Here is a 25,333-nt window from a genome sequence, read left to right as displayed (position 1 = left end):
AATTTACAACCTCAGAAAAAAAGTGATGCGCAACAGCCTCAGGGTCTTTTAACACGCCAAATACGTGTCCTGTCAATAAAAGAAAAGAATGTTGATGTCATCGAGAGAAAAGTACTGCATCTGCCATCTGTCTTCTTCAAATTAACCACTGCATGAAATTCCATTCCAAAGCTGCAGAGGGCGCTTCAAGAAAAGGTGTGTGAGGGAAGCTCGCTCATGCTGGTCCCCAAAGACTCAAAGCGGCCCTTTCCTCACAATGAAACAAAAAAGCTTACAGCACCTGGTATTCCCAGGCGGTCTTCCATCCAAGTACTAACCAGGCCCGACCCTGCTAAGCTTCCGAGATCAGACGAGATCGGGCGTGTTCAGAGTGGTATGGCCGTAAGCCCTTGACTCTCACACACATGGGCTCTATATCCATTTCACTCACTTTACAACCTCAAAAAAAATGTGATGTGCAACAGCCTCACGGCCTTTTTACACACCAAATAGTTGTCCTGTCAATACAAAGAAAAAAATGTTGATGTCATCGAGAGAAAAGTACTGCATCTGCAATCTGTCTACTTCAAATTACACACTGCATGACATTCCATTCGAAAGCTGTGGAGGGCACTTCAAGAAAAGGTGTGTGAGGGAAGCTCGCTCATGCTGGTCCCCAAAGACTCAAAGCTGCCCTTTCCTCACAAAGAAATAAAAAAGCTTACAGCACCTGGTATTCCCAGGCGGTCTTCCATCCAAGTACTAACCAGGCCCGACCCTGCTTGGCTTCCGAGATCAGACGAGATCGGGCGTGTTCAGAGTAATATGGCCATAAGCCTTTGACTCTGACACACATGGGCTCTATATCCATTTCACACAATTTACAACCTCAGAAAAAAAGTGATGCGCAACAGCCTCAGGGTCTTTTCACACGCCAAATCGGTGTCCTGTCAATAAAAGAAAAGAATGTTGATGTCATCGAGAGAAAAGTACTGCATCTGCCATCTGTCTTCTTCAAATTAACCACTGCATGAAATTCCATTCCAAAGCTGCAGAGGGCGCTTCAAGAAAAGGTGTGTGAGGGAAGCTCGCTCATGCTGGTCCCCAAAGACTCAAAGCGGCCATTTCCTCACAATGAAACAAAAAAGCTTACAGCACCTGGTATTCCCAGGCGGTCTTCCATCCAAGTACTAACCAGGCCCGACCCTGCTAAGCTTCCGAGATCAGACGAGATCGGGCGTGTTCAGAGTGGTATGGCCGTAAGCCCTTGACTCTCACACACATGGGCTCTATATCCATTTCACTCACTTTACAACCTCAAAAAAAATGTGATGTGCAACAGCCTCACGGTCTTTTTACACACCAAATAGTTGTCCTGTCAATACAAAGAAAAAAATGTTGATGTCATCTAGAGAAAAGTACTGCATCTGCAATCTGTCTACTTCAAATTACACACTGCATGACATTCCATTCGAAAGCTGTGGAGGGCACTTCAAGAAAAGGTGTGTGAGGGAAGCTCGCTCATGCTGGTCCCCAAACACTCAAAGCTGCCCTTTCCTCACAATGAAACAAAAAAGCTTACAGCACCTGGTATTCTCAGGCGGTCTCCCATCCAAGTACTAACCAGGCCCGACCCTGCTTAGCTTCCGAGATCAGACGAGATCGGGCGTGTTCAGAGTGGTATGGCCGTAAGCCCTTGACTCTGACACACATGGGCTCTATATCCATTTCACACAATTTACAACCTCAGAAAAAAAGTGATGCGCAACAGCCTCAGGGTCTTTTCACACGCCAAATCGGTGTCCTGTCAATAAAAGAAAAGAATGTTGATGTCATCTAGAGAAAAGTACTGCATCTGCCATCTGTCTACTTCAAATTAACCACTGCATGACATTCCATTCCAAAGCTGTGGAGGGCCCTTCAAGAAAAGGTGTGTGAGGGAAGCTCGCTCATGCTGGTCCCCAAAGACTCAAAGCTGCCCTTTCCTCACAAAGAAATAAAAAAGCTTACAGCACCTGGTATTCCCAGGCGGTCTTCCATCCAAGTACTAACCAGGCCCGACCCTGCTTAGCTTCCGAGATCAGACGAGATCGGGCGTGTTCAGAGTGGTATGGCCGTAAGCCCTTGACTCTCACACACATGGGCTCTATATCCATTTCACTCACTTTACAACCTCAAAAAAAATGTGATGTGCAACAGCCTCACGGTCTTTTTACACAACAAATAGTTGTCCTGTAAATACAAAGAAAAAAATGTTGATGTCATCTAGAGAAAAGTACTGCATCTGCAATCTGTCTACTTCAAATTACACACTGCATGACATTCCATTCAAAAGCTGTGGAGGGCACTTCAAGAAAAGGTGTGTGAGGGAAGCTCGCTCATGCTGGTCCCCAAAGACTCAAAGCTGCCCTTTCCTCACAAAGAAATAAAAAAGCTTACAGCACCTGGTATTCCCAGGCGGTCTTCCATCCAAGTACTAACCAGGCCCGACCCTGCTTGGCTTCCGAGATCAGACGAGATCGGGCGTGTTCAGAGTAGTATGGCCATAAGCCTTTGACTCTGACACACATGGGCTCTATATCCATTTCACACAATTTACAACCTCAGAAAAAAAGTGATGCGCAACAGCCTCAGGGTCTTTTCACACGCCAAATCGGTGTCCTGTCAATAAAAGAAAAGAATGTTGATGTCATCTAGAGAAAAGTACTGCATCTGCCATCTGTCTACTTCAAATTAACCACTGCATGACATTCCATTCCAAAGCTGTGGAGGGCGCTTCAAGAAAAGGTGTGTGAGGGAAGCTCGCTCATGCTGGTCCCCAAACACTCAAAGCTGCCCTTTCCTCACAATGAAACAAAAAAGCTTACAGCACCTGGTATTCCCAGGCGGTCTTCCATCCAAGTACTAACCAGGCCCGACCCTGCTAAGCTTCCGAGATCAGACGAGATCGGGCGTGTTCAGAGTGGTATGGCCGTAAGCCCTTGACTCTCACACACATGGGCTCTATGTCCATTTCACTCACTTTACAACCTCAAAAAAATTGTGATGTGCAAAAGCCTCACGGTCTTTTTACACACCAAATAGTTGTCCTGTCAATACAACGAAAAAAATGTTGATGTCATCTAGAGAAAAGTACTGAATCTGCAATCTGTCTACTTCAAATTACACACTGCATGACATTCCATTCGAAAGCTGTGGAGGGCACTTCAAGAAAAGGTGTGTGAGGGAAGCTCGCTCATGCTGGTCCCCAAAGACTCAAAGCTGCACTTTCCTCACAATGAAACAAAAAAGCTTACAGCACCTGGTATTCCCAGGCGGTCTCCCATCCAAGTACTAACCAGGCCCTACCCTGCTTAGCTTCCGAGATCAGACGAGATCGGGCGTGTTCAGAGTGGTATGGCCGTAAGCTCTTGACTCTCACACACATGGGCTCTATATCCATTTCACACACTTTACAACCTCAGAAAAAAAGTGATGCGCAACAGCCTCAGGGTCTTTTAACACGCCAAATACGTGTCCTGTCAATAAAAGAAAAGAATGTTGATGTCATCGAGAGAAAAGTACTGCATCTGCCATCTGTCTTCTTCAAATTAACCACTGCATGAAATTCCATTCCAAAGCTGCAGAGGGCGCTTCAAGAAAAGGTGTGTGAGGGAAGCTCGCTCATGCTGGTCCCCAAAGACTCAAAGCGGCCCTTTCCTCACAATGAAACAAAAAAGCTTACAGCACCTGGTATTCCCAGGCGGTCTTCCATCCAAGTACTAACCAGGCCCGACCCTGCTAAGCTTCCGAGATCAGACGAGATCGGGCGTGTTCAGAGTGGTATGGCCGTAAGCCCTTGACTCTCACACACATGGGCTCTATATCCATTTCACTCACTTTACAACCTCAAAAAAAATGTGATGTGCAACAGCCTCACAGTCTTTTTACACACCAAATAGTTGTCCTGTCAATACAAAGAAAAGAATGTTGATGTCATCTAGAGAAAAGTACTGCATCTGCAATCTGTCTACTTCAAATTACACACTGCATGACATTCCATCCGAAAGCTGTGTAGGGCGCTTCAAGAAAAGGTGTGTGAGGGAAGCTCGCTCATGCTGGTCCCCAAACACTCAAAGCTGCCCTTTCCTCACAATGAAACAAAAAAGCTTACAGCACCTGGTATTCCCAGGCGGTCTCCCATCCAAGTACTAACCAGGGCCTACCCTGCTTAGCTTCCGAGATCAGACGAGATCGGGCGTGTTCAGAGTGGTATGGCCGTAAGCCCTTGACTATTACACACATGGGCTCTATATCCATTTCACACAATTTACAACCTCAGAAAAAAAGTGATGCGCAACAGCCTCAGGGTCTTTTAACACGCCAAATACGTGTCCTGTCAATAAAAGAAAAGAATGTTGATGTCATCGAGAGAAAAGTACTGCATCTGCCATCTGTCTTCTTCAAATTAACCACTGCATGAAATTCCATTCCAAAGCTGCAGAGGGCGCTTCAAGAAAAGGTGTGTGAGGGAAGCTCGCTCATGCTGGTCCCCAAAGACTCAAAGCGGCCCTTTCCTCACAATGAAACAAAAAAGCTTACAGCACCTGGTATTCCCAGGCGGTCTTCCATCCAAGTACTAACCAGGCCCGACCCTGCTAAGCTTCCGAGATCAGACGAGATCGGGCGTGTTCAGAGTGGTATGGCCGTAAGCCCTTGACTCTCACACACATGGGCTCTATATCCATTTCACTCACTTTACAACCTCAAAAAAAATGTGATGTGCAACAGCCTCACGGCCTTTTTACACACCAAATAGTTGTCCTGTCAATACAAAGAAAAAAATGTTGATGTCATCGAGAGAAAAGTACTGCATCTGCAATCTGTCTACTTCAAATTACACACTGCATGACATTCCATTCGAAAGCTGTGGAGGGCACTTCAAGAAAAGGTGTGTGAGGGAAGCTCGCTCATGCTGGTCCCCAAAGACTCAAAGCTGCCCTTTCCTCACAAAGAAATAAAAAAGCTTACAGCACCTGGTATTCCCAGGCGGTCTTCCATCCAAGTACTAACCAGGCCCGACCCTGCTTGGCTTCCGAGATCAGACGAGATCGGGCGTGTTCAGAGTAATATGGCCATAAGCCTTTGACTCTGACACACATGGGCTCTATATCCATTTCACACAATTTACAACCTCAGAAAAAAAGTGATGCGCAACAGCCTCAGGGTCTTTTCACACGCCAAATCGGTGTCCTGTCAATAAAAGAAAAGAATGTTGATGTCATCGAGAGAAAAGTACTGCATCTGCCATCTGTCTTCTTCAAATTAACCACTGCATGAAATTCCATTCCAAAGCTGCAGAGGGCGCTTCAAGAAAAGGTGTGTGAGGGAAGCTCGCTCATGCTGGTCCCCAAAGACTCAAAGCGGCCATTTCCTCACAATGAAACAAAAAAGCTTACAGCACCTGGTATTCCCAGGCGGTCTTCCATCCAAGTACTAACCAGGCCCGACCCTGCTAAGCTTCCGAGATCAGACGAGATCGGGCGTGTTCAGAGTGGTATGGCCGTAAGCCCTTGACTCTCACACACATGGGCTCTATATCCATTTCACTCACTTTACAACCTCAAAAAAAATGTGATGTGCAACAGCCTCACGGTCTTTTTACACACCAAATAGTTGTCCTGTCAATACAAAGAAAAAAATGTTGATGTCATCTAGAGAAAAGTACTGCATCTGCAATCTGTCTACTTCAAATTACACACTGCATGACATTCCATTCGAAAGCTGTGGAGGGCACTTCAAGAAAAGGTGTGTGAGGGAAGCTCGCTCATGCTGGTCCCCAAACACTCAAAGCTGCCCTTTCCTCACAATGAAACAAAAAAGCTTACAGCACCTGGTATTCTCAGGCGGTCTCCCATCCAAGTACTAACCAGGCCCGACCCTGCTTAGCTTCCGAGATCAGACGAGATCGGGCGTGTTCAGAGTGGTATGGCCGTAAGCCCTTGACTCTGACACACATGGGCTCTATATCCATTTCACACAATTTACAACCTCAGAAAAAAAGTGATGCGCAACAGCCTCAGGGTCTTTTCACACGCCAAATCGGTGTCCTGTCAATAAAAGAAAAGAATGTTGATGTCATCTAGAGAAAAGTACTGCATCTGCCATCTGTCTACTTCAAATTAACCACTGCATGACATTCCATTCCAAAGCTGTGGAGGGCCCTTCAAGAAAAGGTGTGTGAGGGAAGCTCGCTCATGCTGGTCCCCAAAGACTCAAAGCTGCCCTTTCCTCACAAAGAAATAAAAAAGCTTACAGCACCTGGTATTCCCAGGCGGTCTTCCATCCAAGTACTAACCAGGCCCGACCCTGCTTAGCTTCCGAGATCAGACGAGATCGGGCGTGTTCAGAGTGGTATGGCCGTAAGCCCTTGACTCTCACACACATGGGCTCTATATCCATTTCACTCACTTTACAACCTCAAAAAAAATGTGATGTGCAACAGCCTCACGGTCTTTTTACACAACAAATAGTTGTCCTGTAAATACAAAGAAAAAAATGTTGATGTCATCTAGAGAAAAGTACTGCATCTGCAATCTGTCTACTTCAAATTACACACTGCATGACATTCCATTCAAAAGCTGTGGAGGGCACTTCAAGAAAAGGTGTGTGAGGGAAGCTCGCTCATGCTGGTCCCCAAAGACTCAAAGCTGCCCTTTCCTCACAAAGAAATAAAAAAGCTTACAGCACCTGGTATTCCCAGGCGGTCTTCCATCCAAGTACTAACCAGGCCCGACCCTGCTTGGCTTCCGAGATCAGACGAGATCGGGCGTGTTCAGAGTAGTATGGCCATAAGCCTTTGACTCTGACACACATGGGCTCTATATCCATTTCACACAATTTACAACCTCAGAAAAAAAGTGATGCGCAACAGCCTCAGGGTCTTTTCACACGCCAAATCGGTGTCCTGTCAATAAAAGAAAAGAATGTTGATGTCATCTAGAGAAAAGTACTGCATCTGCCATCTGTCTACTTCAAATTAACCACTGCATGACATTCCATTCCAAAGCTGTGGAGGGCGCTTCAAGAAAAGGTGTGTGAGGGAAGCTCGCTCATGCTGGTCCCCAAACACTCAAAGCTGCCCTTTCCTCACAATGAAACAAAAAAGCTTACAGCACCTGGTATTCCCAGGCGGTCTCCCATCCAAGTACTAACCAGGACCAACCCTGCTTAGCTTACGAGATCAGACGAGATCAGGCGTGTTCAGAGTGGTATGGCCGTAAGCTCTTGACTCTCACACACATGGGCTCTATATCCATTTCACACACTTTACAACCTCAGAAAAAAAGTGATGCGCAACAGCCTCAGGGTCTTTTCACACGCCAAATCGGTGTCCTGTCAATAAAACAAAAGAATGTTGATGTCATCTAGAGAAAAGTACTGCATCTGCAATCTGTCTACTTCAAATTACACACTGCATGACATTCCATTCGAAAGCTGTGGAGGGCACTTCAAGAAAAGGTGTGTGAGGGAAGCTCGCTCATGCTGGTCCCCAAAGACTCAAAGCTGCACTTTCCTCACAATGAAACAAAAAAGCTTACAGCACCTGGTATTCCCAGGCGGTCTCCCATCCAAGTACTAACCAGGCCCAACCCTGCTTAGCTTCCGAGATCAGACGAGATCGGGCGTGTTCAGAGTGGTATGGCCGTAAGCTCTTGACTCTCACACACATGGGCTCTATATCCATTTCACACACTTTACAACCTCAGAAAAAAAGTGATGCGCAACAGCCTCAGGGTCTTTTAACACGCCAAATACGTGTCCTGTCAATAAAAGAAAAGAATGTTGATGTCATCGAGAGAAAAGTACTGCATCTGCCATCTGTCTTCTTCAAATTAACCACTGCATGAAATTCCATTCCAAAGCTGCAGAGGGCGCTTCAAGAAAAGGTGTGTGAGGGAAGCTCGCTCATGCTGGTCCCCAAAGACTCAAAGCGGCCCTTTCCTCACAATGAAACAAAAAAGCTTACAGCACCTGGTATTCCCAGGCGGTCTTCCATCCAAGTACTAACCAGGCCCGACCCTGCTAAGCTTCCGAGATCAGACGAGATCGGGCGTGTTCAGAGTGGTATGGCCGTAAGCCCTTGACTCTCACACACATGGGCTCTATATCCATTTCACTCACTTTACAACCTCAAAAAAAATGTGATGTGCAACAGCCTCACAGTCTTTTTACACACCAAATAGTTGTCCTGTCAATACAAAGAAAAGAATGTTGATGTCATCTAGAGAAAAGTACTGCATCTGCAATCTGTCTACTTCAAATTACACACTGCATGACATTCCATCCGAAAGCTGTGTAGGGCGCTTCAAGAAAAGGTGTGTGAGGGAAGCTCGCTCATGCTGGTCCCCAAACACTCAAAGCTGCCCTTTCCTCACAATGAAACAAAAAAGCTTACAGCACCTGGTATTCCCAGGCGGTCTCCCATCCAAGTACTAACCAGGGCCTACCCTGCTTAGCTTCCGAGATCAGACGAGATCGGGCGTGTTCAGAGTGGTATGGCCGTAAGCCCTTGACTATTACACACATGGGCTCTATATCCATTTCACACAATTTACAACCTCAGAAAAAAAGTGATGCGCAACAGCCTCAGGGTCTTTTAACACGCCAAATACGTGTCCTGTCAATAAAAGAAAAGAATGTTGATGTCATCGAGAGAAAAGTACTGCATCTGCCATCTGTCTTCTTCAAATTAACCACTGCATGAAATTCCATTCCAAAGCTGCAGAGGGCGCTTCAAGAAAAGGTGTGTGAGGGAAGCTCGCTCATGCTGGTCCCCAAAGACTCAAAGCGGCCCTTTCCTCACAATGAAACAAAAAAGCTTACAGCACCTGGTATTCCCAGGCGGTCTTCCATCCAAGTACTAACCAGGCCCGACCCTGCTAAGCTTCCGAGATCAGACGAGATCGGGCGTGTTCAGAGTGGTATGGCCGTAAGCCCTTGACTCTCACACACATGGGCTCTATATCCATTTCACTCACTTTACAACCTCAAAAAAAATGTGATGTGCAACAGCCTCACGGTCTTTTTACACACCAAATAGTTGTCCTGTCAATACAAAGAAAAAAATGTTGATGTCATCGAGAGAAAAGTACTGCATCTGCAATCTGTCTACTTCAAATTACACACTGCATGACATTCCATTCGAAAGCTGTGGAGGGCACTTCAAGAAAAGGTGTGTGAGGGAAGCTCGCTCATGCTGGTCCCCAAAGACTCAAAGCTGCCCTTTCCTCACAAAGAAATAAAAAAGCTTACAGCACCTGGTATTCCCAGGCGGTCTTCCATCCAAGTACTAACCAGGCCCGACCCTGCTTGGCTTCCGAGATCAGACGAGATCGGGCGTGTTCAGAGTAATATGGCCATAAGCCTTTGACTCTGACACACATGGGCTCTATATCCATTTCACACAATTTACAACCTCAGAAAAAAAGTGATGCGCAACAGCCTCAGGGTCTTTTCACACGCCAAATCGGTGTCCTGTCAATAAAAGAAAAGAATGTTGATGTCATCGAGAGAAAAGTACTGCATCTGCCATCTGTCTTCTTCAAATTAACCACTGCATGAAATTCCATTCCAAAGCTGCAGAGGGCGCTTCAAGAAAAGGTGTGTGAGGGAAGCTCGCTCATGCTGGTCCCCAAAGACTCAAAGCGGCCATTTCCTCACAATGAAACAAAAAAGCTTACAGCACCTGGTATTCCCAGGCGGTCTTCCATCCAAGTACTAACCAGGCCCGACCCTGCTAAGCTTCCGAGATCAGACGAGATCGGGCGTGTTCAGAGTGGTATGGCCGTAAGCCCTTGACTCTCACACACATGGGCTCTATATCCATTTCACTCACTTTACAACCTCAAAAAAAATGTGATGTGCAACAGCCTCACGGTCTTTTTACACACCAAATAGTTGTCCTGTCAATACAAAGAAAAAAATGTTGATGTCATCTAGAGAAAAGTACTGCATCTGCAATCTGTCTACTTCAAATTACACACTGCATGACATTCCATTCGAAAGCTGTGGAGGGCACTTCAAGAAAAGGTGTGTGAGGGAAGCTCGCTCATGCTGGTCCCCAAACACTCAAAGCTGCCCTTTCCTCACAATGAAACAAAAAAGCTTACAGCACCTGGTATTCTCAGGCGGTCTCCCATCCAAGTACTAACCAGGCCCGACCCTGCTTAGCTTCCGAGATCAGACGAGATCGGGCGTGTTCAGAGTGGTATGGCCGTAAGCCCTTGACTCTGACACACATGGGCTCTATATCCATTTCACACAATTTACAACCTCAGAAAAAAAGTGATGCGCAACAGCCTCAGGGTCTTTTCACACGCCAAATCGGTGTCCTGTCAATAAAAGAAAAGAATGTTGATGTCATCTAGAGAAAAGTACTGCATCTGCCATCTGTCTACTTCAAATTAACCACTGCATGACATTCCATTCCAAAGCTGTGGAGGGCGCTTCAAGAAAAGGTGTGTGAGGGAAGCTCGCTCATGCTGGTCCCCAAAGACTCAAAGCTGCCCTTTCCTCACAAAGAAATAAAAAAGCTTACAGCACCTGGTATTCCCAGGCGGTCTTCCATCCAAGTACTAACCAGGCCCGACCCTGCTTAGCTTCCGAGATCAGACGAGATCGGGCGTGTTCAGAGTGGTATGGCCGTAAGCCCTTGACTCTCACACACATGGGCTCTATATCCATTTCACTCACTTTACAACCTCAAAAAAAATGTGATGTGCAACAGCCTCACGGTCTTTTTACACAACAAATAGTTGTCCTGTAAATACAAAGAAAAAAATGTTGATGTCATCTAGAGAAAAGTACTGCATCTGCAATCTGTCTACTTCAAATTACACACTGCATGACATTCCATTCAAAAGCTGTGGAGGGCACTTCAAGAAAAGGTGTGTGAGGGAAGCTCGCTCATGCTGGTCCCCAAAGACTCAAAGCTGCCCTTTCCTCACAAAGAAATAAAAAAGCTTACAGCACCTGGTATTCCCAGGCGGTCTTCCATCCAAGTACTAACCAGGCCCGACCCTGCTTGGCTTCCGAGATCAGACGAGATCGGGCGTGTTCAGAGTAGTATGGCCATAAGCCTTTGATTCTGACACACATGGGCTCTATATCCATTTCACACAATTTACAACTTCAGAAAAAAAGTGATGCGCAACAGCCTCAGGGTCTTTTCACACGCCAAATCGGTGTCCTGTCAATAAAAGAAAAGAATGTTGATGTCATCTAGAGAAAAGTACTGCATCTGCCATCTGTCTACTTCAAATTAACCACTGCATGACATTCCATTCGAAAGCTGTGGAGGGCGCTTCAAGAAAAGGTGTGTGAGGGAAGCTCGCTCATGCTGGTCCCCAAACACTCAAAGCTGCCCTTTCCTCACAATGAAACAAAAAAGCTTACAGCACCTGGTATTCCCAGGCGGTCTCCCATCCAAGTACTAACAAGGACAAACCCTGCTTAGCTTCCGAGATCAGACGAGATCAGGCGTGTTCAGAGTGGTATGGCCGTAAGCTCTTGACTCTCACACACATGGGCTCTATATCCATTTCACTCACTTTACAACCTCAAAAAAAATGTGATGTGCAACAGCCTCACGGTCTTTTTACACAACAAATAGTTGTCCTGTAAATACAAAGAAAAAAATGTTGATGTCATCTAGAGAAAAGTACTGCATCTGCAATCTGTCTACTTCAAATTACACACTGCATGACATTCCATTCAAAAGCTGTGGAGGGCACTTCAAGAAAAGGTGTGTGAGGGAAGCTCGCTCATGCTGGTCCCCAAAGACTCAAAGCTGCCCTTTCCTCACAAAGAAATAAAAAAGCTTACAGCACCTGGTATTCCCAGGCGGTCTTCCATCCAAGTACTAACCAGGCCCGACCCTGCTTGGCTTCCGAGATCAGACGAGATCGGGCGTGTTCAGAGTAGTATGGCCATAAGCCTTTGACTCTGACACACATGGGCTCTATATCCATTTCACACAATTTACAACCTCAGAAAAAAAGTGATGCGCAACAGCCTCAGGGTCTTTTCACACGCCAAATCGGTGTCCTGTCAATAAAAGAAAAGAATGTTGATGTCATCTAGAGAAAAGTACTGCATCTGCCATCTGTCTACTTCAAATTAACCACTGCATGACATTCCATTCCAAAGCTGTGGAGGGCGCTTCAAGAAAAGGTGTGTGAGGGAAGCTCGCTCATGCTGGTCCCCAAACACTCAAAGCTGCCCTTTCCTCACAATGAAACAAAAAAGCTTACAGCACCTGGTATTCCCAGGCGGTCTCCCATCCAAGTACTAACCAGGACCAACCCTGCTTAGCTTACGAGATCAGACGAGATCAGGCGTGTTCAGAGTGGTATGGCCGTAAGCTCTTGACTCTCACACACATGGGCTCTATATCCATTTCACACACTTTACAACCTCAGAAAAAAAGTGATGCGCAACAGCCTCAGGGTCTTTTCACACGCCAAATCGGTGTCCTGTCAATAAAACAAAAGAATGTTGATGTCATCTAGAGAAAAGTACTGCATCTGCAATCTGTCTACTTCAAATTACACACTGCATGACATTCCATTCGAAAGCTGTGGAGGGCACTTCAAGAAAAGGTGTGTGAGGGAAGCTCGCTCATGCTGGTCCCCAAAGACTCAAAGCTGCACTTTCCTCACAATGAAACAAAAAAGCTTACAGCACCTGGTATTCCCAGGCGGTCTCCCATCCAAGTACTAACCAGGCCCAACCCTGCTTAGCTTCCGAGATCAGACGAGATCGGGCGTGTTCAGAGTGGTATGGCCGTAAGCTCTTGACTCTCACACACATGGGCTCTATATCCATTTCACACACTTTACAACCTCAGAAAAAAAGTGATGCGCAACAGCCTCAGGGTCTTTTAACACGCCAAATACGTGTCCTGTCAATAAAAGAAAAGAATGTTGATGTCATCGAGAGAAAAGTACTGCATCTGCCATCTGTCTTCTTCAAATTAACCACTGCATGAAATTCCATTCCAAAGCTGCAGAGGGCGCTTCAAGAAAAGGTGTGTGAGGGAAGCTCGCTCATGCTGGTCCCCAAAGACTCAAAGCGGCCCTTTCCTCACAATGAAACAAAAAAGCTTACAGCACCTGGTATTCCCAGGCGGTCTTCCATCCAAGTACTAACCAGGCCCGACCCTGCTAAGCTTCCGAGATCAGACGAGATCGGGCGTGTTCAGAGTGGTATGGCCGTAAGCCCTTGACTCTCACACACATGGGCTCTATATCCATTTCACTCACTTTACAACCTCAAAAAAAATGTGATGTGCAACAGCCTCACAGTCTTTTTACACACCAAATAGTTGTCCTGTCAATACAAAGAAAAGAATGTTGATGTCATCTAGAGAAAAGTACTGCATCTGCAATCTGTCTACTTCAAATTACACACTGCATGACATTCCATCCGAAAGCTGTGTAGGGCGCTTCAAGAAAAGGTGTGTGAGGGAAGCTCGCTCATGCTGGTCCCCAAACACTCAAAGCTGCCCTTTCCTCACAATGAAACAAAAAAGCTTACAGCACCTGGTATTCCCAGGCGGTCTCCCATCCAAGTACTAACCAGGGCCTACCCTGCTTAGCTTCCGAGATCAGACGAGATCGGGCGTGTTCAGAGTGGTATGGCCGTAAGCCCTTGACTATTACACACATGGGCTCTATATCCATTTCACACAATTTACAACCTCAGAAAAAAAGTGATGCGCAACAGCCTCAGGGTCTTTTAACACGCCAAATACGTGTCCTGTCAATAAAAGAAAAGAATGTTGATGTCATCGAGAGAAAAGTACTGCATCTGCCATCTGTCTTCTTCAAATTAACCACTGCATGAAATTCCATTCCAAAGCTGCAGAGGGCGCTTCAAGAAAAGGTGTGTGAGGGAAGCTCGCTCATGCTGGTCCCCAAAGACTCAAAGCGGCCCTTTCCTCACAATGAAACAAAAAAGCTTACAGCACCTGGTATTCCCAGGCGGTCTTCCATCCAAGTACTAACCAGGCCCGACCCTGCTAAGCTTCCGAGATCAGACGAGATCGGGCGTGTTCAGAGTGGTATGGCCGTAAGCCCTTGACTCTCACACACATGGGCTCTATATCCATTTCACTCACTTTACAACCTCAAAAAAAATGTGATGTGCAACAGCCTCACGGTCTTTTTACACACCAAATAGTTGTCCTGTCAATACAAAGAAAAAAATGTTGATGTCATCGAGAGAAAAGTACTGCATCTGCAATCTGTCTACTTCAAATTACACACTGCATGACATTCCATTCGAAAGCTGTGGAGGGCACTTCAAGAAAAGGTGTGTGAGGGAAGCTCGCTCATGCTGGTCCCCAAAGACTCAAAGCTGCCCTTTCCTCACAAAGAAATAAAAAAGCTTACAGCACCTGGTATTCCCAGGCGGTCTTCCATCCAAGTACTAACCAGGCCCGACCCTGCTTGGCTTCCGAGATCAGACGAGATCGGGCGTGTTCAGAGTAATATGGCCATAAGCCTTTGACTCTGACACACATGGGCTCTATATCCATTTCACACAATTTACAACCTCAGAAAAAAAGTGATGCGCAACAGCCTCAGGGTCTTTTCACACGCCAAATCGGTGTCCTGTCAATAAAAGAAAAGAATGTTGATGTCATCGAGAGAAAAGTACTGCATCTGCCATCTGTCTTCTTCAAATTAACCACTGCATGAAATTCCATTCCAAAGCTGCAGAGGGCGCTTCAAGAAAAGGTGTGTGAGGGAAGCTCGCTCATGCTGGTCCCCAAAGACTCAAAGCGGCCATTTCCTCACAATGAAACAAAAAAGCTTACAGCACCTGGTATTCCCAGGCGGTCTTCCATCCAAGTACTAACCAGGCCCGACCCTGCTAAGCTTCCGAGATCAGACGAGATCGGGCGTGTTCAGAGTGGTATGGCCGTAAGCCCTTGACTCTCACACACATGGGCTCTATATCCATTTCACTCACTTTACAACCTCAAAAAAAATGTGATGTGCAACAGCCTCACGGTCTTTTTACACACCAAATAGTTGTCCTGTCAATACAAAGAAAAAAATGTTGATGTCATCTAGAGAAAAGTACTGCATCTGCAATCTGTCTACTTCAAATTACACACTGCATGACATTCCATTCGAAAGCTGTGGAGGGCACTTCAAGAAAAGGTGTGTGAGGGAAGCTCGCTCATGCTGGTCCCCAAACACTCAAAGCTGCCCTTTCCTCACAATGAAACAAAAAAGCTTACAGCACCTGGTATTCTCAGGCGGTCTCCCATCCAAGTACTAACCAGGCCCGACCCTGCTTAGCTTCCGAGATCAGACGAGATCGGGCGTGTTCAGAGTGGTATGGCCGTAAGCCCTTGACTCTGACACACATGGGCTCTATATCCATTTCACACAATTTACAACCTCAGAAAAAAAGTGATGCGCAACAGCCTCAGGGTCTTTTCACACGCCAAATCGGTGTCCTGTCAATAAAAGAAAAGAATGTTGATGTCATCTAGAGAAAAGTACTGCATCTGCCATCTGTCTACTTCAAATTAACCACTGCATGACATTCCATTCCAAAGCTGTGGAGGGCGCTTCAAGAAAAGGTGTGTGAGGGAAGCTCGCTCATGCTGGTCCCCAAAGACTCAAAGCTGCCCTTTCCTCACAAAGAAATAAAAAAGCTTACAGCACCTGGTATTCCCAGGCGGTCTTCCATCCAAGTACTAACCAGGCCCGACCCTGCTTAGCTTCCGAGATCAGACGAGATCGGGCGTGTTCAGAGTGGTATGGCCGTAAGCCCTTGACTCTCACACACATGGGCTCTATATCCATTTCACTCACTTTACAACCTCAAAAAAAATGTGATGTGCAACAGCCTCACGGTCTTTTTACACAACAAATAGTTGTCCTGTAAATACAAAGAAAAAAATGTTGATGTCATCTAGAGAAAAGTACTGCATCTGCAATCTGTCTACTTCAAATTACACACTGCATGACATTCCATTCAAAAGCTGTGGAGGGCACTTCAAGAAAAGGTGTGTGAGGGAAGCTCGCTCATGCTGGTCCCCAAAGACTCAAAGCTGCCCTTTCCTCACAAAGAAATAAAAAAGCTTACAGCACCTGGTATTCCCAGGCGGTCTTCCATCCAAGTACTAACCAGGCCCGACCCTGCTTGGCTTCCGAGATCAGACGAGATCGGGCGTGTTCAGAGTAGTATGGCCATAAGCCTTTGATTCTGACACACATGGGCTCTATATCCATTTCACACAATTTACAACTTCAGAAAAAAAGTGATGCGCAACAGCCTCAGGGTCTTTTCACACGCCAAATCGGTGTCCTGTCAATAAAAGAAAAGAATGTTGATGTCATCTAGAGAAAAGTACTGCATCTGCCATCTGTCTACTTCAAATTAACCACTGCATGACATTCCATTCGAAAGCTGTGGAGGGCGATTCAAGAAAAGGTGTGTGAGGGAAGCTCGCTCATGCTGGTCCCCAAACACTCAAAGCTGCCCTTTCCTCACAATGAAACAAAAAAGCTTACAGCACCTGGTATTCCCAGGCGGTCTCCCATCCAAGTACTAACAAGGACAAACCCTGCTTAGCTTCCGAGATCAGACGAGATCAGGCGTGTTCAGAGTGGTATGGCCGTAAGCTCTTGACTCTCACACACATGGGCTCTATATCCATTTCACTCACTTTACAACCTCAAAAAAAATGTGATGTGCAACAGCCTCACGGTCTTTTTACACACCAAATAGTTGTCCTGTCAATACAAAGAAAAAAATGTTGATGTCATCTAGAGAAAAGTACTGCATCTGCAATCTGTCTACTTCAAATTACACACTGCATGACATTCCATTCGAAAGCTGTGGAGGGCACTTCAAGAAAAGGTGTGTGAGGGAAGCTCGCTCATGCTGGTCCCCAAAGACTCAAAGCTGCCCTTTCCTCACAAAGAAATAAAAAAGCTTACAGCACCTGGTATTCCCAGGCGGTCTCCCATCCAAGTACTAACCAGGCCCGACCCTGCTTAGCTTCCGAGACCAGACGAGATCGGGCGTGTTCAGAGTGGTATGGCCGTAAGCCCTTGACTCTGACACACATGGGCTCTATATCCATTTCACACAATTTACAACCTCAGAAAAAAAGTGAAGCGCAACAGCCTCAGGGTCTTTTCACACGCCAAATAGGTGTCCTGTCAATAAAAGAAAAGAATGTTGATGTCATCTAGAGAAAAGTACTGCATCTGCCATCTGTCTACTTCAAATTAACCACTGCATGACATTCCATTCCAAAGCTGTGGAGGGCGCTTCAAGAAAAGGTGTGTGAGGGAAGCTCGCTCATGCTGGTCCCCAAAGACTCAAAGCTGCCCTTTCCTCACAAAGAAATAAAAAAGCTTACAGCACCTGGTATTCCCATGCGGTCTTCCATCCAAGTACTAACCAGGCCCGACCCTGCTTAGCTTCCGAGATCAGACGAGATCGGGCGTGTTCAGAGTGGTATGGCCGTAAGCCCTTGACTCTCACACACATGGGCTCTATATCCATTTCACTCACTTTACAACCTCAAAAAAAATGTGATGTGCAACAGCCTCACGGTCTTTTTACACACCAAATAGTTGTCCTGTAAATACAAAGAAAAAAATGTTGATGTCATCTAGAGAAAAGTACTGCATCTGCAATCTGTCTACTTCAAATTACACACTGCATGACATTCCATTCAAAAGCTGTGGAGGGCACTTCAAGAAAAGGTGTGTGAGGGAAGCTCGCTCATGCTGGTCCCCAAAGACTCAAAGCTGCCCTTTCCTCACAAAGAAATAAAAAAGCTTACAGCACCTGGTATTCCCAGGCGGTCTCCCATCCAAGTACTAACCAGGACCAACCCTGCTTAGCTTACGAGATCAGACGAGATCAGGCGTGTTCAGAGTGGTATGGCCGTAAGCTCTTGACTCTCACACACATGGGCTCTATATCCATTTCACACACTTTACAACCTCAGAAAAAAAGTGATGCGCAACAGCCTCAGGGTCTTTTCACACGCCAAATCGGTGTCCTGTCAATAAAACAAAAGAATGTTGATGTCATCGAGAGAAAAGTACTGCATCTGCCATCTGTCTTCTTCAAATTAACCACTGCATGAAATTCCATTCCAAAGCTGCAGAGGGCGCTTCAAGAAAAGGTGTGTGAGGGAAGCTCGCTCATGCTGGTCCCCAAAGACTCAAAGCGGCCCTTTCCTCACAATGAAACAAAAAAGCTTACAGCACCTGGTATTCCCAGGCGGTCTCCCATCCAAGTACTAACCAGGCCCAACCCTGCTAAGCTTCCGAGATCAGACGAGATCGGGCGTGTTCAGAGTGGTATGGCCGTAAGCTCTTGACTCTCACACACATGGGCTCTATATCCATTTCACACACTTTACAACCTCAGAAAAAAAGTGATGCGCAACAGCCTCAGGGTCTTTTCACACGCCAAATCGGTGTCCTGTCAATAAAACAAAAGAATGTTGATGTCATTGAGAGAAAAGTACTGCATCTGCCATCTGTCTTCTTCAAATTAACCACTGCATGAAATTCCATTCCAAAGCTGCAGAGGGCCCTTCAAGAAAAGGTGTGTGAGGGAAGCTCGCTCATGCTGGTCCCCAAAGTCTCAAAGCGGCCCTTTCCTCACAATCAAACAAAAAAGCTTACAGCACCTGGTATTCCCAGGCGGTCTTCCATCCAAGTACTAACCAGGCCCGACCCTGCTAAGCTTCCGAGATCAGACGAGATCGGGCGTGTTCAGAGTGGTATGGCCGTAAGCCCTTGACTCTCACACACATGGGCTCTATATCCATTTCACTCACTTTACAACCTCAAAAAAAATGTGATGTGCAACAGCCTCACAGTCTTTTTACACACCAAATAGTTGTCCTGTCAATACAAAGAAAAGAATGTTGATGTCATCTAGAGAAAAGTACTGCATCTGCAATCTGTCTACTTCAAATTACACACTGCATGACATTCCATCCGAAAGCTGTGTAGGGCGCTTCAAGAAAAGGTGTGTGAGGGAAGCTCGCTCATGCTGGTCCCCAAACACTCAAAGCTGCCCTTTCCTCACAATGAAACAAAAAAGCTTACAGCACCTGGTATTCCCAGGCGGTCTCCCATCCAAGTACTAACCAGGCCCGACCCTGCTTAGCTTCCGAGATCAGACGAGATCGGGCGTGTTCAGAGTGGTATGGCCGTAAGCCCTTGACTCTGAAACACATGGGCTCTATATCCATTTCACACAATTTACAACCTCAGAAAAAAAGTGAAGCGCAACAGCCTCAGGGTCTTTTCACACGCCAAATAGGTGTCCTGTCAATAAAAGAAAAGAATGTTGATGTCATCTAGAGAAAAGTACTGCATCTGCCATCTGTCTACTTCAAATTAACCACTACATGACATTCCATTCCAAAGCTGTGGAGGGCGCTTCAAGAAAAGGTGTGTGAGGGAAGCTCGCTCATGCTGGTCCCCAAACACTCAAAGCTGCCCTTTCCTCACAATGAAACAAAAAAGCTTACAGCACCTGGTATTCCCAGGCGGTCTCCCATCCAAGTACTAACCAGGCCCGACCCTGCTTAGCTTCCGAGATCAGACGAGATCGGGCGTGTTCAGAGTGGTATGGCCGTAAGCCCTTGACTCTTACACACATGGGCTCTATAACCATTTCACTCACTTTACAACCTCAGAAAAAAAGTGAAGCGCAAAAGCCTCAGGGTCTTTTCACACGCCAAATAGGTGTCCTGTCAATAAAAGAAAAGAATGTTGATGTCATCTTGAGAAAAGTACTGCATCTGCCATCTGTCTACTTCAAATTAACCACTGCATGACATTCCATTCCAAAGCTGTGGAGGGCGCTTCAAGAAAAGGTGTGTGAGGGAAGCTCGCTCATGCTGGTCCCCAAACACTCAAAGCTGCCCTTTCCTCACAAAGAAATAAAAAAGCTTACAGCACCTGGTATTCCCAGGCGGTCTTCCATCCAAGTACTAACCAGGACGGACCCTGCTTAGCTTCCGAGATCAGACGAGATCGGGCGTGTTCAGAGTGGTATGACCGTAAGCCCTTGACTCTGACACACATGGGCTCTATATCCATTTCACACAATTTACAACCTCAGAAAAAAAGTGATGAGCAACAGCCTCAGGGTCTTTTCACACGCCAAATACGTGTCCTGTCAATAAAAGAAAAGAATGTTGATGTCATCTAGAGAAAAGTACTGCATCTGCCATCTGTCTTCTTCAAATTAACCACTGCATGAAATTCCATTCCAAAGCTGCAGAGGGCGCTTCAAGAAAAGGTGTGTGAGGGAAGCTCGCTCATGCTGGTCCCCAAAGTCTCAAAGCGGCCCTTTCCTCACAATGAAACAAAAAAGCTTACAGCACCTGGTATTCCCAGGCGGTCTTCCATCCAAGTACTAACCAGGCCCGACCCTGCTAAGCTTCCGAGATCAGACGAGATCGGGCGTGTTCAGAGTGGTATGGCCGTAAGCCCTTGACTCTCACACACATGGGCTCTATATCCATTTCACTCACTTTACAACCTCAAAAAAAATGTGATGTGCAACAGCCTCACGGTCTTTTTACACACCAAATAGTTGTCCTGTCAATACAAAGAAAAAAATGTTGATGTCATCTAGAGAAAAGTACTGCATCTGCAATCTGTCTACTTCAAATTACACACTGCATGACATTCCATTCGAAAGCTGTGGAGGGCACTTCAAGAAAAGGTGTGTGAGGGAAGCTCGCTCATGCTGGTCCCCAAACACTCAAAGCTGCACTTTCCTCACAATGAAACAAAAAAGCTTACAGCACCTGGTATTCCCAGGCTGTCTCCCATCCAAGTACTAACCAGGCCCAACCCTGCTTAGTTTCCGAGATCAGACGAGATCGGGCGTGTTCAGAGTGGTATGGCCGTAAGCTCTTGACTCTCACACACATGGGCTCTATATCCATTTCACACACTTTACAACCTCACAAAAAAAGTGATGCGCAACAGCCTCAGGGTCTTTTCACACGCCAAATCGGTGTCCTGTCAATAAAAGAAAAGAATGTTGATGTCATTGAGAGAAAAGTACTGCATCTGCCATCTGTCTTCTTCAAATTAACCACTGCATGAAATTCCATTCCAAAGCTGCAGAGGGCCCTTCAAGAAAAGGTGTGTGAGGGAAGCTCGCTCATGCTGGTCCCCAAAGTCTCAAAGCGGCCCTTTCCTCACAATCAAACAAAAAAGCTTACAGCACCTGGTATTCCCAGGCGGTCTTCCATCCAAGTACTAACCAGGCCCGACCCTGCTAAGCTTCCGAGATCAGACGAGATCGGGCGTGTTCAGAGTGGTATGGCCGTAAGCCCTTGACTCTCACACACATGGGCTCTATATCCATTTCACTCACTTTACAACCTCAAAAAAAATGTGATGTGCAACAGCCTCACAGTCTTTTTACACACCAAATAGTTGTCCTGTCAATACAAAGAAAAGAATGTTGATGTCATCTAGAGAAAAGTACTGCATCTGCAATCTGTCTACTTCAAATTACACACTGCATGACATTCCATCCGAAAGCTGTGTAGGGCGCTTCAAGAAAAGGTGTGTGAGGGAAGCTCGCTCATGCTGGTCCCCAAACACTCAAAGCTGCCCTTTCCTCACAATGAAACAAAAAAGCTTACAGCACCTGGTATTCCCAGGCGGTCTCCCATCCAAGTACTAACCAGGCCCGACCCTGCTTGGCTTCCGAGATCAGACGAGATCGGGCGTGTTCAGAGTAGTATGGCCATAAGCCTTTGACTCTGACACACATTAGCTCTATATCCATTTCACACAATTTACAACCTCAGAAAAAAAATGATGCGCAACAGCCTCAGGGTCTTTTCACACGCCAAATCGGTGTCCTGTCAACAAAAGAAAAGAATGTTGATGTCATCTAGAGAAAAGTACTGCATCTGCCATCTGTCTACTTCAAATTAACCACTGCATGACATTCCATTCCAAAGCTGTGGAGGGCGCTTCAAGAAAAGGTGTGTGAGGGAAGCTCGCTCATGCTGGTCCCCAAACACTCAAAGCTGCCCTTTCCTCACAATGAAACAAAAAAGCCTACAGCACCTGGTATTCCCAGGCGGTCTCCCATCCAAGTACTAACCAGGACCAACCCTGCTTAGCTTCCGAGATCAGACGAGATCGGGCGTGTTCAGAGTGGTATGGCCGTAAGCTCTTGACTCTCACACACATGGGCTCTATATCCATTTCACACACTTTACAACCTCAGAAAAAAAGTGATGCGCAACAGCCTCAGGGTCTTTTCACACGCCAAATCGGTGTCCTGTCAATAAAACAAAAGAATGTTGATGTCATCGAGAGAAAAGTACTGCATCTGCCATCTGTCTTCTTCAAATTAACCACTGCATGAAATTCCATTCCAAAGCTGCAGAGGGCGCTTCAAGAAAAGGTGTGTGAGGGAAGCTCGCTCATGCTGGTCCCCAAAGACTCAAAGCGGCCCTTTCCTCACAATGAAACAAAAAAGCTTACAACACCTGGTATTCCCAGGCGGTCTTCCATCCAAGTACTAACCAGGCCCGACCCTGCTAAGCTTCCGAGATCAGACGAGATCGGGCGTGTTCAGAGTGGTATGGCCGTAAGCCCTTGACTCTCACACACATGGGCTCTATATCCATTTCACTCACTTTACAACCTCAAAAAAAATGTGATGTGCAACAGCCTCACGGTCTTTTTACACACCAAATAGTTGTCCTGTCAATACAAAGAAAAAAATGTTGATGTCATCTCGAGAAAAGTACTGCATCTGCAATCTGTCTACTTCAAATTACACACTGCATGACATTCTATTCGAAAGCTGTGGAGGGCGCTTCAAGAAAATGTGTGTGAGGGAAGCTCGCTCATGCTGGTCCCCAAACACTCAAAGCTGCACTTTCCTCACAATGAAACAAAAAAGCTTACAGCACCTGGTATTCCCAGGCGGTCTCCCATCCAAGTACTAACCAGGCCCAACCCTGCTAAGCTTCCGAGATCAGACGAGATCGGGCGTGTTCAGAGTGGTATGGCCGTAAGCTCTTGACTCTCACACACATGGGCTCTATATCCATTTCACACACTTTACAACCTCAGAAAAAAAGTGATGCGCAACAGCCTCAGGGTCTTTTCACACGCCAAATCGGTGTCCTGTCAATAAAACAAAAGAATGTTGATGTCATTGAGAGAAAAGTACTGCATCTGCCATCTGTCTTCTTCAAATTAACCACTGCATGAAATTCCATTCCAAAGCTGCAGAGGGCCCTTCAAGAAAAGGTGTGTGAGGGAAGCTCGCTCATGCTGGTCCCCAAAGTCTCAAAGCGGCCCTTTCCTCACAATCAAACAAAAAAGCTTACAGCACCTGGTATTCCCAGGCGGTCTTCCATCCAAGTACTAACCAGGCCCGACCCTGCTAAGCTTCCGAGATCAGACGAGATCGGGCGTGTTCAGAGTGGTATGGCCGTAAGCCCTTGACTCTCACACACATGGGCTCTATATCCATTTCACTCACTTTACAACCTCAAAAAAAATGTGATGTGCAACAGCCTCACAGTCTTTTTACACACCAAATAGTTGTCCTGTCAATACAAAGAAAAGAATGTTGATGTCATCTAGAGAAAAGTACTGCATCTGCAATCTGTCTCCTTCAAATTACACACTGCATGACATTCCATCCGAAAGCTGTGTAGGGCGCTTCAAGAAAAGGTGTGTGAGGGAAGCTCGCTCATGCTGGTCCCCAAACACTCAAAGCTGCCCTTTCCTCACAATGAAACAAAAAAGCTTACAGCACCTGGTATTCCCAGGCGGTCTCCCATCCAAGTACTAACCAGGCCCGACCCTGCTTAGCTTCCGAGATCAGACGAGATCGGGCGTGTTCAGAGTGGTATGGCCGTAAGCCCTTGACTCTTACACACATGGGCTCTATATCCATTTCACTCACTTTACAACCTCAGAAAAATGTGAAGCGCAAAAGCCTCAGGGTCTTTTCACACGCCAAATAGGTGTCCTGTAAATAAAAGAAAAGAATGTTGATGTCATCTAGAGAAAAGTACTGCATCTGCCATCAGTCTACTTCAAATTACACGCTGCATGACATTCAATTTCAAAGCTGCAGAAAGGCGCTTCAAGAAAAGGTGTGTGAGGGAAGCTCGCTCATGCTGGTCCCCAAACACTCAAAGCTGCCCTTTCCTCACAAAGAAACAAAAAAGCTTACAGCACCTGGTATTCCCAGGCGGTCTCCCATCCAAGTACTAACCAGGCCTGACCCTGCTTAGCTTCCGAGATCAGACGAGATCGGGCGTGTTCATAGTGGTATGGCCGTAAGCCCTTGACTCTGACACACATGGGCTCTATATCCATTTCACACACTTTACAACCTCAGAAAAAAAGTGATGCGCAAAAGCCTCAGGGTCTTTTCACACGCCAAATAGGTGTCCTGTCAATAAAAGAAAAGAATGTTGATGTCATCGAGAGAAAAGTACTGCATCTGCCATCTGTCTTCTTCAAATTAACCACTGCATGACATTCCATTCCAAAGCTGCAGAGGGCGCTTCAAGAAAAGGTGTGTGAGGGAAGCTCGCTCATGCTGGTCCCCAAACACTCAAAGCTGCCCTTTCCTCACAAAGAAACAAAAAAGCTTACAGCACCTGGTATTCCCAGGCGGTCTCCCATCCAAGTACTAACCAGGCCCGACCTTGCTTAGCTTCCGCGATCAGACGAGTTCAGACTGGTATGGCCGTAAGCCCCTGATTCTGACACACATGGGCTCTATATCCATTTCACTCACTTTACAACCTCAGAAAAAAAGTGATGCGCAACAGCCTCAGGGTCTTTTCACACGTCAAATAGGTGTCCTGTCAATACAAAGAAAAGAATGTTGATGTCATCGAGAGAAAAGTACTGCATCCTCCATCTGTCTACTTCAAATTACACGCTGCATGAGATTCCATTTCAAAGCTGCAGAGGGCGCTTCAAGAAAAGGTGTGTGAGGGAAGCTCGCTCATGCTGGTCCCCAAAGACTCAAAGCTGCCCTTTCCTCACAAAGAAACAAAAAAGCTTACAGCACCTGGTATTTCCAGGCGGTCTCCCATCCAAGTACTAACCAGGTCCGACCCTGCTTAGCTTCCGAGAACAGACGAGATCGGGCGTGTTCAGAGTGGTATGGCCGTAAGCCCTGGACGCTGACACACATGGGCTCTATATCCATTTCACTCACTTTACAACCTCAGAAAAAAAGTGAGGCGCAACAGGTTCAGGGTCTTTTCACACGCCAAAGAGGT

General features: G+C 46.3%; 55 non-coding genes and 4 pseudogenes across 55 annotated transcripts; all 59 read right to left on the bottom strand.

The window, feature by feature from the left end:
* Positions 1-268: 268 nt before the first annotated feature.
* LOC147263638 (5S ribosomal RNA) lies at positions 269-387 on the bottom strand. Its single transcript, XR_015113747.1, has one exon. It is a non-coding gene; the product is annotated as a 5S ribosomal RNA (ribosomal RNA).
* A 310-nt stretch (positions 388-697) lies between these two features.
* Positions 698-816, bottom strand: LOC147263637 (5S ribosomal RNA). Its single transcript, XR_015114914.1, has one exon. It is a non-coding gene; the product is annotated as a 5S ribosomal RNA (ribosomal RNA).
* Positions 817-1,125: 309 nt separating this feature from the next.
* On the bottom strand, positions 1,126-1,244 carry LOC147263636 (5S ribosomal RNA). Its single transcript, XR_015113746.1, has one exon. It is a non-coding gene; the product is annotated as a 5S ribosomal RNA (ribosomal RNA).
* Positions 1,245-1,554: 310 nt separating this feature from the next.
* LOC147263635 (5S ribosomal RNA) lies at positions 1,555-1,673 on the bottom strand. The gene has a single exon (XR_015115253.1). It is a non-coding gene; the product is annotated as a 5S ribosomal RNA (ribosomal RNA).
* Positions 1,674-1,982: 309 nt separating this feature from the next.
* Positions 1,983-2,101, bottom strand: LOC147263634 (5S ribosomal RNA). The gene has a single exon (XR_015115626.1). It is a non-coding gene; the product is annotated as a 5S ribosomal RNA (ribosomal RNA).
* A 310-nt stretch (positions 2,102-2,411) lies between these two features.
* Positions 2,412-2,530, bottom strand: LOC147263633 (5S ribosomal RNA). Its single transcript, XR_015114337.1, has one exon. It is a non-coding gene; the product is annotated as a 5S ribosomal RNA (ribosomal RNA).
* Positions 2,531-2,839: 309 nt separating this feature from the next.
* On the bottom strand, positions 2,840-2,958 carry LOC147263632 (5S ribosomal RNA). Its single transcript, XR_015113744.1, has one exon. It is a non-coding gene; the product is annotated as a 5S ribosomal RNA (ribosomal RNA).
* Positions 2,959-3,268: 310 nt separating this feature from the next.
* Positions 3,269-3,387, bottom strand: LOC147263631 (5S ribosomal RNA). The gene has a single exon (XR_015113178.1). It is a non-coding gene; the product is annotated as a 5S ribosomal RNA (ribosomal RNA).
* Positions 3,388-3,696: 309 nt separating this feature from the next.
* Positions 3,697-3,815, bottom strand: LOC147263630 (5S ribosomal RNA). The gene has a single exon (XR_015113743.1). It is a non-coding gene; the product is annotated as a 5S ribosomal RNA (ribosomal RNA).
* A 310-nt stretch (positions 3,816-4,125) lies between these two features.
* Positions 4,126-4,244, bottom strand: LOC147263629 (5S ribosomal RNA). The gene has a single exon (XR_015112895.1). It is a non-coding gene; the product is annotated as a 5S ribosomal RNA (ribosomal RNA).
* Positions 4,245-4,553: 309 nt separating this feature from the next.
* LOC147263628 (5S ribosomal RNA) lies at positions 4,554-4,672 on the bottom strand. Its single transcript, XR_015113742.1, has one exon. It is a non-coding gene; the product is annotated as a 5S ribosomal RNA (ribosomal RNA).
* A 310-nt stretch (positions 4,673-4,982) lies between these two features.
* Positions 4,983-5,101, bottom strand: LOC147263627 (5S ribosomal RNA). The gene has a single exon (XR_015114913.1). It is a non-coding gene; the product is annotated as a 5S ribosomal RNA (ribosomal RNA).
* A 309-nt stretch (positions 5,102-5,410) lies between these two features.
* LOC147263626 (5S ribosomal RNA) lies at positions 5,411-5,529 on the bottom strand. Its single transcript, XR_015113741.1, has one exon. It is a non-coding gene; the product is annotated as a 5S ribosomal RNA (ribosomal RNA).
* A 310-nt stretch (positions 5,530-5,839) lies between these two features.
* LOC147263625 (5S ribosomal RNA) lies at positions 5,840-5,958 on the bottom strand. Its single transcript, XR_015115242.1, has one exon. It is a non-coding gene; the product is annotated as a 5S ribosomal RNA (ribosomal RNA).
* Positions 5,959-6,267: 309 nt separating this feature from the next.
* LOC147263624 (5S ribosomal RNA) lies at positions 6,268-6,386 on the bottom strand. Its single transcript, XR_015115625.1, has one exon. It is a non-coding gene; the product is annotated as a 5S ribosomal RNA (ribosomal RNA).
* A 310-nt stretch (positions 6,387-6,696) lies between these two features.
* LOC147263623 (5S ribosomal RNA) lies at positions 6,697-6,815 on the bottom strand. Its single transcript, XR_015114335.1, has one exon. It is a non-coding gene; the product is annotated as a 5S ribosomal RNA (ribosomal RNA).
* A 309-nt stretch (positions 6,816-7,124) lies between these two features.
* Positions 7,125-7,243, bottom strand: LOC147263622 (5S ribosomal RNA). The gene has a single exon (XR_015114859.1). It is a non-coding gene; the product is annotated as a 5S ribosomal RNA (ribosomal RNA).
* Positions 7,244-7,552: 309 nt separating this feature from the next.
* On the bottom strand, positions 7,553-7,671 carry LOC147263621 (5S ribosomal RNA). The gene has a single exon (XR_015115192.1). It is a non-coding gene; the product is annotated as a 5S ribosomal RNA (ribosomal RNA).
* A 309-nt stretch (positions 7,672-7,980) lies between these two features.
* On the bottom strand, positions 7,981-8,099 carry LOC147263620 (5S ribosomal RNA). The gene has a single exon (XR_015113740.1). It is a non-coding gene; the product is annotated as a 5S ribosomal RNA (ribosomal RNA).
* A 310-nt stretch (positions 8,100-8,409) lies between these two features.
* LOC147263619 (5S ribosomal RNA) lies at positions 8,410-8,528 on the bottom strand. Its single transcript, XR_015112894.1, has one exon. It is a non-coding gene; the product is annotated as a 5S ribosomal RNA (ribosomal RNA).
* Positions 8,529-8,837: 309 nt separating this feature from the next.
* Positions 8,838-8,956, bottom strand: LOC147263618 (5S ribosomal RNA). Its single transcript, XR_015113738.1, has one exon. It is a non-coding gene; the product is annotated as a 5S ribosomal RNA (ribosomal RNA).
* Positions 8,957-9,266: 310 nt separating this feature from the next.
* Positions 9,267-9,385, bottom strand: LOC147263617 (5S ribosomal RNA). Its single transcript, XR_015114912.1, has one exon. It is a non-coding gene; the product is annotated as a 5S ribosomal RNA (ribosomal RNA).
* Positions 9,386-9,694: 309 nt separating this feature from the next.
* On the bottom strand, positions 9,695-9,813 carry LOC147263616 (5S ribosomal RNA). The gene has a single exon (XR_015113737.1). It is a non-coding gene; the product is annotated as a 5S ribosomal RNA (ribosomal RNA).
* Positions 9,814-10,123: 310 nt separating this feature from the next.
* On the bottom strand, positions 10,124-10,242 carry LOC147263615 (5S ribosomal RNA). The gene has a single exon (XR_015115231.1). It is a non-coding gene; the product is annotated as a 5S ribosomal RNA (ribosomal RNA).
* Positions 10,243-10,551: 309 nt separating this feature from the next.
* LOC147263614 (5S ribosomal RNA) lies at positions 10,552-10,670 on the bottom strand. The gene has a single exon (XR_015115623.1). It is a non-coding gene; the product is annotated as a 5S ribosomal RNA (ribosomal RNA).
* A 310-nt stretch (positions 10,671-10,980) lies between these two features.
* Positions 10,981-11,099, bottom strand: LOC147263613 (5S ribosomal RNA). Its single transcript, XR_015114334.1, has one exon. It is a non-coding gene; the product is annotated as a 5S ribosomal RNA (ribosomal RNA).
* Positions 11,100-11,408: 309 nt separating this feature from the next.
* LOC147263612 (5S ribosomal RNA) lies at positions 11,409-11,527 on the bottom strand (annotated as a pseudogene).
* A 310-nt stretch (positions 11,528-11,837) lies between these two features.
* LOC147263611 (5S ribosomal RNA) lies at positions 11,838-11,956 on the bottom strand. The gene has a single exon (XR_015114333.1). It is a non-coding gene; the product is annotated as a 5S ribosomal RNA (ribosomal RNA).
* A 309-nt stretch (positions 11,957-12,265) lies between these two features.
* On the bottom strand, positions 12,266-12,384 carry LOC147263610 (5S ribosomal RNA). Its single transcript, XR_015114858.1, has one exon. It is a non-coding gene; the product is annotated as a 5S ribosomal RNA (ribosomal RNA).
* A 309-nt stretch (positions 12,385-12,693) lies between these two features.
* Positions 12,694-12,812, bottom strand: LOC147263609 (5S ribosomal RNA). The gene has a single exon (XR_015115081.1). It is a non-coding gene; the product is annotated as a 5S ribosomal RNA (ribosomal RNA).
* A 309-nt stretch (positions 12,813-13,121) lies between these two features.
* On the bottom strand, positions 13,122-13,240 carry LOC147263608 (5S ribosomal RNA). The gene has a single exon (XR_015113736.1). It is a non-coding gene; the product is annotated as a 5S ribosomal RNA (ribosomal RNA).
* A 310-nt stretch (positions 13,241-13,550) lies between these two features.
* Positions 13,551-13,669, bottom strand: LOC147263607 (5S ribosomal RNA). Its single transcript, XR_015112893.1, has one exon. It is a non-coding gene; the product is annotated as a 5S ribosomal RNA (ribosomal RNA).
* A 309-nt stretch (positions 13,670-13,978) lies between these two features.
* On the bottom strand, positions 13,979-14,097 carry LOC147263606 (5S ribosomal RNA). Its single transcript, XR_015113735.1, has one exon. It is a non-coding gene; the product is annotated as a 5S ribosomal RNA (ribosomal RNA).
* A 310-nt stretch (positions 14,098-14,407) lies between these two features.
* On the bottom strand, positions 14,408-14,526 carry LOC147263605 (5S ribosomal RNA). The gene has a single exon (XR_015114910.1). It is a non-coding gene; the product is annotated as a 5S ribosomal RNA (ribosomal RNA).
* Positions 14,527-14,835: 309 nt separating this feature from the next.
* On the bottom strand, positions 14,836-14,954 carry LOC147263604 (5S ribosomal RNA). Its single transcript, XR_015113734.1, has one exon. It is a non-coding gene; the product is annotated as a 5S ribosomal RNA (ribosomal RNA).
* Positions 14,955-15,264: 310 nt separating this feature from the next.
* LOC147263603 (5S ribosomal RNA) lies at positions 15,265-15,383 on the bottom strand. Its single transcript, XR_015115220.1, has one exon. It is a non-coding gene; the product is annotated as a 5S ribosomal RNA (ribosomal RNA).
* Positions 15,384-15,692: 309 nt separating this feature from the next.
* Positions 15,693-15,811, bottom strand: LOC147263602 (5S ribosomal RNA). Its single transcript, XR_015115622.1, has one exon. It is a non-coding gene; the product is annotated as a 5S ribosomal RNA (ribosomal RNA).
* Positions 15,812-16,121: 310 nt separating this feature from the next.
* On the bottom strand, positions 16,122-16,240 carry LOC147263601 (5S ribosomal RNA). Its single transcript, XR_015114332.1, has one exon. It is a non-coding gene; the product is annotated as a 5S ribosomal RNA (ribosomal RNA).
* Positions 16,241-16,549: 309 nt separating this feature from the next.
* Positions 16,550-16,668, bottom strand: LOC147263600 (5S ribosomal RNA; annotated as a pseudogene).
* Positions 16,669-16,978: 310 nt separating this feature from the next.
* Positions 16,979-17,097, bottom strand: LOC147263599 (5S ribosomal RNA). The gene has a single exon (XR_015112755.1). It is a non-coding gene; the product is annotated as a 5S ribosomal RNA (ribosomal RNA).
* Positions 17,098-17,406: 309 nt separating this feature from the next.
* On the bottom strand, positions 17,407-17,525 carry LOC147263598 (5S ribosomal RNA). Its single transcript, XR_015112768.1, has one exon. It is a non-coding gene; the product is annotated as a 5S ribosomal RNA (ribosomal RNA).
* A 310-nt stretch (positions 17,526-17,835) lies between these two features.
* On the bottom strand, positions 17,836-17,954 carry LOC147263597 (5S ribosomal RNA). The gene has a single exon (XR_015114857.1). It is a non-coding gene; the product is annotated as a 5S ribosomal RNA (ribosomal RNA).
* Positions 17,955-18,263: 309 nt separating this feature from the next.
* Positions 18,264-18,382, bottom strand: LOC147263596 (5S ribosomal RNA). The gene has a single exon (XR_015112998.1). It is a non-coding gene; the product is annotated as a 5S ribosomal RNA (ribosomal RNA).
* Positions 18,383-18,691: 309 nt separating this feature from the next.
* LOC147263595 (5S ribosomal RNA) lies at positions 18,692-18,810 on the bottom strand. Its single transcript, XR_015113732.1, has one exon. It is a non-coding gene; the product is annotated as a 5S ribosomal RNA (ribosomal RNA).
* Positions 18,811-19,120: 310 nt separating this feature from the next.
* Positions 19,121-19,239, bottom strand: LOC147263594 (5S ribosomal RNA). Its single transcript, XR_015113396.1, has one exon. It is a non-coding gene; the product is annotated as a 5S ribosomal RNA (ribosomal RNA).
* A 309-nt stretch (positions 19,240-19,548) lies between these two features.
* LOC147263593 (5S ribosomal RNA) lies at positions 19,549-19,667 on the bottom strand. The gene has a single exon (XR_015113385.1). It is a non-coding gene; the product is annotated as a 5S ribosomal RNA (ribosomal RNA).
* Positions 19,668-19,976: 309 nt separating this feature from the next.
* On the bottom strand, positions 19,977-20,095 carry LOC147263592 (5S ribosomal RNA; annotated as a pseudogene).
* A 309-nt stretch (positions 20,096-20,404) lies between these two features.
* On the bottom strand, positions 20,405-20,523 carry LOC147263591 (5S ribosomal RNA). The gene has a single exon (XR_015113731.1). It is a non-coding gene; the product is annotated as a 5S ribosomal RNA (ribosomal RNA).
* A 310-nt stretch (positions 20,524-20,833) lies between these two features.
* LOC147263590 (5S ribosomal RNA) lies at positions 20,834-20,952 on the bottom strand. Its single transcript, XR_015114706.1, has one exon. It is a non-coding gene; the product is annotated as a 5S ribosomal RNA (ribosomal RNA).
* A 309-nt stretch (positions 20,953-21,261) lies between these two features.
* Positions 21,262-21,380, bottom strand: LOC147263589 (5S ribosomal RNA). Its single transcript, XR_015113730.1, has one exon. It is a non-coding gene; the product is annotated as a 5S ribosomal RNA (ribosomal RNA).
* Positions 21,381-21,690: 310 nt separating this feature from the next.
* LOC147263588 (5S ribosomal RNA) lies at positions 21,691-21,809 on the bottom strand. The gene has a single exon (XR_015113316.1). It is a non-coding gene; the product is annotated as a 5S ribosomal RNA (ribosomal RNA).
* Positions 21,810-22,118: 309 nt separating this feature from the next.
* On the bottom strand, positions 22,119-22,237 carry LOC147263587 (5S ribosomal RNA). Its single transcript, XR_015113154.1, has one exon. It is a non-coding gene; the product is annotated as a 5S ribosomal RNA (ribosomal RNA).
* A 309-nt stretch (positions 22,238-22,546) lies between these two features.
* On the bottom strand, positions 22,547-22,665 carry LOC147263586 (5S ribosomal RNA). The gene has a single exon (XR_015114654.1). It is a non-coding gene; the product is annotated as a 5S ribosomal RNA (ribosomal RNA).
* Positions 22,666-22,975: 310 nt separating this feature from the next.
* Positions 22,976-23,094, bottom strand: LOC147263585 (5S ribosomal RNA). Its single transcript, XR_015112997.1, has one exon. It is a non-coding gene; the product is annotated as a 5S ribosomal RNA (ribosomal RNA).
* Positions 23,095-23,403: 309 nt separating this feature from the next.
* LOC147263584 (5S ribosomal RNA) lies at positions 23,404-23,522 on the bottom strand. Its single transcript, XR_015113729.1, has one exon. It is a non-coding gene; the product is annotated as a 5S ribosomal RNA (ribosomal RNA).
* Positions 23,523-23,832: 310 nt separating this feature from the next.
* LOC147263583 (5S ribosomal RNA) lies at positions 23,833-23,951 on the bottom strand. Its single transcript, XR_015113374.1, has one exon. It is a non-coding gene; the product is annotated as a 5S ribosomal RNA (ribosomal RNA).
* Positions 23,952-24,260: 309 nt separating this feature from the next.
* LOC147263582 (5S ribosomal RNA) lies at positions 24,261-24,379 on the bottom strand. Its single transcript, XR_015114239.1, has one exon. It is a non-coding gene; the product is annotated as a 5S ribosomal RNA (ribosomal RNA).
* A 309-nt stretch (positions 24,380-24,688) lies between these two features.
* On the bottom strand, positions 24,689-24,797 carry LOC147263581 (5S ribosomal RNA; annotated as a pseudogene).
* Positions 24,798-25,107: 310 nt separating this feature from the next.
* Positions 25,108-25,226, bottom strand: LOC147263580 (5S ribosomal RNA). The gene has a single exon (XR_015114622.1). It is a non-coding gene; the product is annotated as a 5S ribosomal RNA (ribosomal RNA).
* Positions 25,227-25,333: the final 107 nt, after the last annotated feature.

The sequence above is a fragment of the Aulostomus chinensis genome, chromosome 4 (genome assembly GCF_037954235.1).
Source record: "Aulostomus chinensis isolate RoL2024-O1b breed Wild chromosome 4, RoL_Achi_v1.0, whole genome shotgun sequence".
NCBI classification, from domain to species: domain Eukaryota; kingdom Metazoa; phylum Chordata; class Actinopteri; order Syngnathiformes; family Aulostomidae; genus Aulostomus; species Aulostomus chinensis.
This window is presented reverse-complemented; position numbering and strand designations above follow the sequence as displayed.